Source organism: Furipterus horrens, unplaced genomic scaffold (assembly GCF_987537825.1).
Source record: "Furipterus horrens unplaced genomic scaffold, mFurHor1.1.pri manual_scaffold_4, whole genome shotgun sequence".
NCBI classification, from domain to species: Eukaryota; Metazoa; Chordata; class Mammalia; order Chiroptera; family Furipteridae; genus Furipterus; species Furipterus horrens.
This window is the reverse complement of record NW_028327174.1, coordinates 12,806,338-12,816,365: the sequence shown is the minus strand read 5'-3', so window position 1 is coordinate 12,816,365 and position 10,028 is coordinate 12,806,338. Positions and strand designations below refer to the sequence as shown.

Here is a 10,028-nt window from a genome sequence, read left to right as displayed (position 1 = left end):
ATAAAACTAAAAATAAAGGAAGATGCATTTTAAACCATTTCTAATTCTTCCATGTGGAGGTACCTAATGTTAACACTTTGATATAAATCCATCTAGATTTCTGAATTCTGTTTGTGTGTCTATTATATGCCTAACAGAAGGTTATGCTGTGTAATATTAGTTTGTCTTTCATCATTCTGATTTCTACTTTGTTCAGTATGCTGATCCAATGTTTGACAATGTCACAAACCCAGTAGCCTTTCCATGTATCATTTTTCTGATGTATAAACTGGCTTGGACACAGTTTCACACTTGGGAATGACTGCTATTTGTTTATCAGAAAAAAAGAATTTTCATATTAAAGGGAAGTCGAGCATGGCAGTGTTTATGTGACTTGAGTTCTTGGCTAAAGCTTGTGTCAGCAAGTGTCTGTCCTCGAGCACGGAGAGGAAGGTGTGTGTGTACTTTAATCCGTCCTGCAGGTGTGGTTCCATGGCAGGTACTGTTTCTCTTACATCCTCATTCATTCTTTTTTTTTTTTTTTTCTACTTTCTCTCCCTCCAGTCTTGGCACTTTCCTCTCTCCTGGTCTGCTAATAGTCACAAAGACATGAGCGGTGTCACCGCAAAGAAAGGTCCGGTCTATTGAGATCTTTGCTCTGTGAACTTGTCCAATTGCTGCAGGTGGTCCTGCTGGGGTGGCAGCGTACTGTACAAAAGACGGAGCCAAGCCAAGGACATTGTGTTCTGCCTATACTCAAATCCCATCAGACGGCAAATTCTTCAATTCAAAAGTTTGAATAGGATGGTACTTTAAAAAGAACACCAGCTGGTCTAAATTTAGAGCCTGAAAAACAATTCCAGTCCAATAATGCATCCTGGCTCCTTTAGCTGGGGGGACTGGATGACTTCTCACTCACTTTGAGCTGCCTCTCAGTGTCGCCAGCTTCTCTGTCTACGCTGGCCTGGGTAGGCCTGGGTCACTTACTGAGAGGAGCAGCTTCCGGCGTGTCTCTGGCTGTCCAAGCAGCTTTGTGTTTGCTGATGCACTTTCAGAGGTTGTGTAAGACATATTGCTATTTTTGTAAATGGTTTGGCCTCTGCAGTCATTGAAGCAGCATCTCCCCACTGGGTCCCAGTACATCCATCCATCTCTTCTTTTGTTTGTAAACTATTTGCCTAAGCAAGTTCCACCCTCCCTGCATCTTGTTAATGTCTACAAGGACTTTCCTCTGGTTGTGTTGATCAACTCGATTAGTAGATATTTTCAGGAACTTGAGTCGTATTTTCCCAGTTCTCCCAAATCTTAACTTCCCAGAGCACGTGGCTAGTCCCAGACCCTCGTATTGCCTAGTTTTATTCACAAGCATGGTCAGCAAATGATACAGAGGTGCCTTCCATGGCAGAATGCAGACCAGGCACCTGGGTGAAAGGAAGTAGGAGAAAATCCCAATCATGTGGATTCAAAAGTTGGCCAGGCCCAATACACCCCACCCTAACCTCCCCCCTCGACACACACATCCCTCCAGGCTGAATTATTCCCCCTCCTGCACTTGAACTTGGATTACAATCCTTGCTCACCATCCCTATGAGCCAGGTACCGCAGGCCCCACACATAGTAATCCCAAGCCTCCCGACTTCTTGGAGGTGTAAATATCATCAATCCCATTCTATAGATGAGCAAACTGGGTCTCAGAGAGTAAAAACCATGACTAAGATGGCACAATTAAGAAGTGACAGAGCCAGAGGCAAATAGAGGGAACTGACCCCAAGGCCCATACTTTTTACCACTTACTTATTATCTCTGAAGTCCAAACAACTGGCAGCATATGTTTATTGAATGAATGAATGAATGAATGAAACATTGTTTTCCTTCTACATCACCTCCTAGTGCAGAAAGACCAGGGAGAGAGAAATAAACTCCTGTGAGTGTATGAGTGTGAGTGTGTGTGTGTGTGTGTGTGTGTGTGTGTGTGTGTAGCAGGAAATTTGGGACAGCCTACTAAAGGAGATAAAATTAAGTTTGTTTTTCTAAGGTTCTCCCTGCTCCTTCCACCTCAGTTACGCACATTCAGCCTTAGAGGTCATTTGGCCATTGGGTCAGTCTATGCTGAATGCCAGGGGAGTAGCTTGTGGGGACTGTCATCCTCTAGAAGCACCGCCTAGGCTGGCCGCTCGGGGATCTCCCAGGCTTGGTTTATGAAAGGAACACTCCACACACGTGCACATACCTCCAGCCTTGCCATCCCTGGGTGTGGGTCTGCTAGACCCTCTGGGGGTATCCCTTCCCAGACGCCATCTGCCCCAGGTAGCTTGGCTCCTTACAGAATCTGGGCCCCTTCATAGGATCATTGTTAGTAGAGGTTGGGAGGAGACAGAACAGGACAAGGTCATCCTGATTGGAATGCTCTGGAAGGTAGGGACTGGTGGGGGACCAGGTAGGTGATAAAAATTTAACTTTCCACAGTACACATGTTTGTAGCGTGTAAATCTTAACAACAAGATATTGAGTATTACATTTTCAATACATGGGAAGCAGTTTAATGCAGCAATTACAGACCCAGGGCCCAGAGTCGAAATGCAAAGATCAAATCTGAGTTCTACTACTTGTACCAGCTACTTATACTCGCTTTAGCTCCGTTATCCTGTGTCTGTAAGAATAATAATCACGTCTACCCCGTGGGGTTGTTTGTGAGGGTTCAGTGAAATAAGGAATGGGAGACGTCAGTGCACTTTGGGCACAAAGAACACACCTCAGCAACTTTACTATTTATTGTTATTGTATGATTCGTGATATTTCAAACTAACAAAGTTTAATAAATGTTGGGGATTTCAGAGCAGGGAGGCCGCTGGCCACTTCCTGAGACAGACACTTCTGGAAGCCTGCTGAGGGCAGGATAGAGACCACAGCTGAAGTCAAAACCAGTGGTCCTTTTTCTGTCCCCACATCCTTCAGCTTCTCATTTTCCTGAAACCTCAGCTACCTGGGTAATGGGACAGTGAGCGTGACAGAGGCGGGAAAGAGTGACAGGTCACAGGGACCCCCAGTTGAAAGGAGAAGTGGAAATGGAAATGGGCTATGCAGATTGAGTCTGCAAACTATGTTTTTTTTGTTGTTGTTGTTTTTTAATTAACTCCAAGAAAGCTTCAAGGTCAGCTTGTCATGAAATCGCTGGGCACTCCATTAGAGGGGGCTTTGTGAGGCTGATTTGATGCGGTGTGATCCCTCCGGGTCACTGTGGCGTCAGGAAAAGCACCCGTGGAACCTGGCCAGCTGTTCATGTGCACGGCTCGGCAGGCAGACCTTTCTCCTCAGCTCCTCGGGCACAGGGAGTCGTGGAGAGGAGAATCCATTCAGCTCCCCGCATTTCAAAGTTTGCTCAGCAGTGAGAGAAACAAGCTCCAAACATCCACAGAGCTGATCAATTTACCTTTATCCTTTAATCGAATAAACCTCAGCCCCGCAAACAGAAAGAAAAACATTTTGCTCAGTGTTCCACTTCTCCGATGATTCATCTAGCTGCGGTCTCCAAGCTGACATGATGGGAATGAGGTATTTAATGCTGAAATAATTTTTATGACCACATCACAAGGGGCTGGAATGGCTTTTAAGGTACATCATATTTTAATCACAAGCACACATAAAGCATATATTGCTTGAAAACTTTGGAGAAGCTCGAATGGAAATGTCAGAATCATAATGCCATTTTAAAGAAAGGAAGGACTGGTTTTCTGTTTCTTTGTTCGTTCGTTTTTTCAGTTCATAACTCCTTCAGTGTCCTTGGTTAGCCTGATAGCCTTGGAAGAAAAGCGTTTTAGAAAGAAACAACAAAGTACATCCAAAAGGAGATTTCAAACCAGCAGATGCCCGCACACACTAAAATGGGCAATCTTATGTTACTCGTGAGCTGGAGGGAAGGTCTCCCTCGAAACGGCTGAAAGAGTCCCAGAAGCCAGCAACATTGGCAGCATTTCCAGGGATTGTGCTCACAGCCAGTGCCTCTCACGGGTGGGTCCCAGAGGCGGTATCCTTGTCCTCCACGGCGGGAGGGGAATAAAACCATCGCCTTGGTTCCTGCTGCTGGGGCTCAGGGCACCCTCCCCCTGGGGAAGTTGCCCCTTAGGTCCAGGAAAACAGGAATGAAGAGGCAAAGAGAAGGGTGTCAGGGGAGAAGGAAAGTGGGCAAGAGGAAGAGGCGGGGCTCTGAAGAGCTTTTTAGAGCGGGAGGACAATGTGGTAAGAAACTCTGAGCTTTGGAACCAAACTTGGGTTCAGATGTTGGATCTGCCATTTCTCAACTGTGAACCTATGTCAGCTTCATCTTCTCAATCACGAAACAAGGGAAACTCTCTGGTGCATGGGGCGATCGTGGGAGGCTTTAGATGAAGATTTTAAGGTAGTGCCTAAAATATAATAGGTCCACAATAAAGAGTTTCCATGTTTTCTCTTGTCTCCAGCCTCTTCAAGGGCGAGAAGATAAAAATAAAATGTTTCACTCAACTCAACTCTTGTCCTTCAACCCTGAAACACCACCACGGTGTACTTCCTTTTTCTTTTCTTTTCTTTTTTTTTTTTAACAGAATAAAGCCCCCGACTGCTGTCTCTCCTGTGCTCCACGCACCTGAACGCCTTGGGCTGCACCACCGCCAGGCTCTTCCGCTGCCCTCTCCTTCTCCCCTTCTACGTGTGTTGTTCTCCTCTTGGGATTCTCCTTATTTATTCATGAAACCCTACGGTTCTTTTTCCCTTCCTGCCTCATTTCCCGGGCAACTACCCTGTACCAGACGCTCAGCGGGAAGGCAGCAGCAGGAAGAGAACGAGGGCCGGCCCTGATGTGAGTGTGGTGGCCAGGGTGGGGTGGGGGGAGATGTATTTTTCAACAAAAGCTAAGGAGGAGCAATGGATTCTGTTAGGGAGAGGGCAGTGAAGGGGACTTCCAGAAGGGAGGTGGCAGTTTGAGGGACAGCGAAGGTTGTCGTGTAGGCGTGTTTTAAGAAGGGAGAAAAAAAGAGGGGCTATGGTAGCGAGGCAACAAAAAAGACTCTTTCTCGGGCGTGAAACTCCGAAACCATGCTTTGCAGCCAGAGGAACATCGAGTCAGGGAGAACAAACAGGAGGGAATGGCTGGAGGTGGGGTCGGTGGGGTAATTAATTCTAAAGCTCAAGCCAAGACACAGGTCTGACCTCACCACTTCAGAGATGTACATCCCGGGGCCGTTCCCTCACCAGGCTGAGCTTCTCTCTGCTCTTCTTTAGAGTGGGGTAAAACCAGCACCCGGCCAGCTGGGCGTGTGGGGATAAAACAACACGATCCCTATAATATTCTTGCGGGGACTCACAAGATAGGAAGCGCTGAGCCGGCATTAGTGAGTCTTAGATATTTTTTCAAGTCTAACTAAAATGTCAGGTCCCAGTCAGCGTTTCCTGACTCTCTGAGTCAACTCTTGACTCCTTCGGCCTCTGCGCTTTCCTGGCAATTCTATTAACCTCTAGTTAGCATTTATTTCATGGCCTTTTACATGACACCGTATGTGTTTTTCCACTTGCGTCTCTAACAGGTGAACCCCTTTGTCTTGTTCACCTGTGCCACGCCTCACAGTACAAAGCATGGTATTCTGGACGTGGTGATTCACCACTGAACAACTATTGACTGAATGAATGAAACTTCTCTTTAAACAGCTTGAAATGAATAATTTTAAGAAATCTTAGAGCTAATAGCAATTCTCCATTCCAGTGTTTTTCATACTTTGTATAAACAATCTTCAGGAAGAAGTGCATTTGACCTCAAGACCTAGTGTGGTCTACATATATATTTATAGTTAAGTGAAGCAAAAATTTCATGAAAATAATAATTATTCTTACTACTGTGGTACTTCCCCCAAATGTCCTAATCAATTCTTTTTTAATAACTTAAAAGATTTTTTAGATTTATAAAATGTTTGTGAAGATGTTACAGAAAGCTTCCATATACCTTACACCCAGTTACCTCTGTTATTAACATCTTACATCAATATGACATATTTTTCACAACAAATGAACCAATATTAGTACATTCTTAACTAAAGTCCATAGTTCATTCAGATTTTCTTAGTTTTTAACTAAGTCCTCTTTTTCCTGCTCCAGCATCCCATCCAGGATGTCACGTTAGATTCACGTCTCCTTAGGTTCCTCTGGGCTGTGGTGATTTCTCAGACTTCCCTTGCTTCTGATGACCTTAACGGTTTTGAGGAGTACTGGTCAGATATTTTGTAGGATGCCCCCCTAAATTTGGACTTGTCTGATGTTTCTCTCATAATTAGACTGAGGCTGTGGGTTTTTGGGAAGAAAAACCACAGAGGTAAAGTGCCATTCTCATCGCATCTCATCAAGGATACACTATTCACGTGACTTACCAGTGTTGAGGTTGACCTTGATCAACTGGCTTGTCAAGGTTTGCCACTGTAAAATTACCCTTGCTTTCTTTTTTAAAAATTAAAAAAAAATCTTAAGTCTTTTTTTTTTTTTTTTCTCACTCATTTTGTTCAGATTTCTAAGGAATGCATTGTGAGGGGGTCATCATCGATCAAAATCTTAAATCTTTATTGTATTTTTTCAATGACCATTTAGTTTCCTTATACCAGCCCCCCCCCCCCCCCAAGCAATCACACACTGTTGTCCAGGTCCGTGAGTCCTTTTTCCTTTTTGCTCAATCCCTCCACCCCCTCACCTCCCCCTCATTCTTTCTTTCTTTCTTTCTTTCTTTCTTTCTTTCTTTCTTTCTTTCTTTCTTTCTTTCTTCCTTCCTTCCTTCCTTCTTTCCTTTCTTTCTTTCTTTCTTTCTTTCTTTCTTTCTTTCTTTCTTTCTTTCTTTCTTTCTTCCTTTCTTTCAACTACACTCCTTGGGAGAAAGTCACTATGTCAGCCCACACTTAAGGAATAGAGAGTATGCTCTATCACCTTGATCATGAAGCATGTACATAAATTATTTAGAATTCTTCTACAGAGAAAATTTGTCTTTTCTCCTCTCATTTACTTATTTATTCAATCACTTAATTCTACCAGTATGAACTCATGGATTCTTTCTATATTTTGGGCTCTAATTCAATACTACTTTTACTACCTTAATTATTTTGTTGCTCAGAACAACTGTGGTTGGACTTTTGTTGGCATCAGTACACCTTTGACATATCTTTACTATTTATTACTGTGGATTTTGTTTGTTTCTTTGTGTGTGAGCTCTTCTTTATTTTCTGGCACTACAAGATGCTTCAGAATCATCTTGATCATTTCCTGCCATAGTCCTAGAGTCAGCCTTTTCTCCAAGGAGCCCTGGTTCCTTTAACTAGAGAAGAGTATTAGAAACTATGATCTGGGTATGAGGTGCGCTCATCGCTCCCAGAATGTCATTGCTTGCAGACCTTTTCGTCTAAGAGAACAAGGGGGTATATGTGTGCACACTAACTGGGGTGCCGGTGCATTTCTGTAGATATTTCTATATGTAACTATACTAAGGCACACATGAGTTCATAGAGAAGTCTCCAACTCTACCCTGTTAGGAGATGCATCATTCTAGCCTTCTTTCATTGCTCATTTCGCTCCAACAGTGAAAAACCTATTTCTAGCATGTGTCATCTACTTGCTTCATTGTTCGGTTCCATGTACACGTGTAGCGGTCTCAGTGTCGTTAACTTATACCAACATGGGACTCAGCTTTATCAACTAGAGTATACTGCTATGTACAGTTCTCTTTGCCACAGTGTTACAGACCCACTCACTTCCAGAGTGACTTAGCTTAGTACCCTTAGTACCCTTAGTTCCCTCACCCTCTTCAGTGAGGTTTTTTCATATGTTCATACCTCAGCCTTCCACAGAATCCTTGTATTGGGACTTCCCTTCACCATCATCTTATTTCCAGTCCCAAGACTTACATTTGTTTCATAGCTTAGTAGGCAGAATGATAGTCCTCCAAAGATGACCACATCAAAATCTCCAGAATCTGTGAACAGATTGCATTATATCACAGAGAAGAATCTGTAGATGTGAATAAGATAATGGACCTTGAGATGAGGAAAATATTTTACACTAATCAGACGGACCCAATATAATGACATGATACTGGCCCCTAAAAGCAGAGCATGCTCTCTGGGTGAGACGGGAGATGAGGCAGAGGTGGAATCAGAGAGATTTAAAACATGAGCAGGACAAGATGCCACCCCTGCTGGCTTTGAAGGTGAAGGATGGAAAACATGAGCCTAGGAACGAGGGCAGGCTCTAGAAGCTGAGAACAATCTCTGGGCAACAGCCAGCAAAGACATGGGGATCTCTGTCCTACAACAGAAATGAACTTAATTCTGTCCACAACCTGAGGCTGGAACAAGATTCCCAAGCTGGCGCCTTCAGAAAGGAACGTGGCTGGGCCAACACAGTGGATTCAGTCTTGCACACTGCCAGCCTGAGGGGTGAGCCAGGATGCCATGCTGCTGACCTTCAGAACTGTAAGATAATAAATTTGTGCTGTGTTAAGCTGCTCAGTTTGTGGTAATTTGTTATGGCAGCAATAAAAACTAATATATCTTGTTTAGTTAGAAAATATCTAGGCTAGAAATATTTTCCCTTCTGAACGTCAGGGATACCACTCTGCTATCCTCTAGCATCTAGCATTGCTATTAAGAATGTCAATGCCGTTCTCCTTTCTGTCTCTTTTGAAGTGATCTGGTTTTCTTTAAGACTTTCTCTTTATCCCATAACGTTCTGAAATTTCATAACAATGAGCCTTTGGGTGAGCCTTCAATTCATTCATTGGGATGGGCCCTTGATAGAATTTTTAAATTTAGAAACCCATTGCATCAGCTTTTGTTGCATGCATACCACCCAAAAATTTAGTTATGGAAAGCAATTTGGTCTGGGCTCTTCTGAGTGGTTCTAATGACCTGGCCAGGCTCCACTGATCTAGGCTGAGCTCAGCTGGGATCCCCTGGCTGTTCCCCATATTATCACTGATCCTCCAGTCGGGTAGCCAGGCTTGTTCATAGGTTATCAGTAGTCAGCAGTGGTCACAAGAGAAAGAGTGGAAGTGTGTAGTTTCTTGAGGCCTAGGTTCAGAACTTCTGCCACGTTCTATTGGCTGAAGCAAGTTACAAAGCCAGCTTACACTCAGAGTGGAGAGATAGATTCCACCTTTCAATAGAAGTGTTATAATTATTTTTGTATGCTCATAAGAACTTTTTTCTATGTTACTTCCTTTCTCTCTGCTCCTATTTTGTCTCTTTCTGGGACCTTCCTTAGACAGTCATAATTCATAATTTTAATTGCCAAGAGCTCTTTCTTTCTTATTCTCTGAATGCTATTTTTATACTAACTTGCTCTTCTGTCATGGATGCAATTTCTTTTATTTTTCTGAGTGTTTTAGTATAGTGTTGTTTAAAATTTCTTTCTGCTCCCTAAAAATTAAATTGTTATTCCAAGTTCCTCTATATTTTCTCTTAAGATTCTGAATTTCACATTATAGGACTTTCTCAAAGGTCTGAAGAACAGTAGTTGTCTTTATTTAAGAATGAGATCCTATAACATTGACTGGAAGCCCAGCATGTGTGAGCCAGGCCTGGCACCTGGTAGGGCTTTAGAGTAGAGTTATTTAGAGTCAATATATGCATTTAATTCTGAGGACTCCCCATATATCAGTGTATACAGGTCTTTTCTCCTATACAGGTTAACTTCTCCAAACTCCTTCCTGCCTCAGGGCCTTTGCACATTCTGTTTTCTCTAACTGAAATAACCTCTTCTCTCCTCTCACTACCTATTTGGTGCCCATTATATTTCAAATTTAAGTGAAAGTGTCACTTCAACAGTGATGTCCTTTCAAATCCTTCGTATTTGATTTTGAGCCCTTATAATAAACGTGTGATGTGGGGAACCGCTCCTTGTGGTTTCGGCAATTGTAGTCCCGGCCGTGGGCCAGGCTTCTCCCCCCTCAGGAAGTCTTTAAGTCTCAACAGAACACTGGAAGGCTGTGTGGGAGACAGGACCGAAGGCCATTCAGAGGGCTTCCATGGGAATTGGATTTAAAGAAT

General features: G+C 43.4%; 1 pseudogene; it reads right to left on the bottom strand.

The window, feature by feature from the left end:
- Positions 1 to 6,458: 6,458 nt before the first annotated feature.
- LOC150011133 (small nucleolar RNA SNORD116) lies at positions 6,459 to 6,544 on the bottom strand (annotated as a pseudogene).
- Positions 6,545 to 10,028: the final 3,484 nt, after the last annotated feature.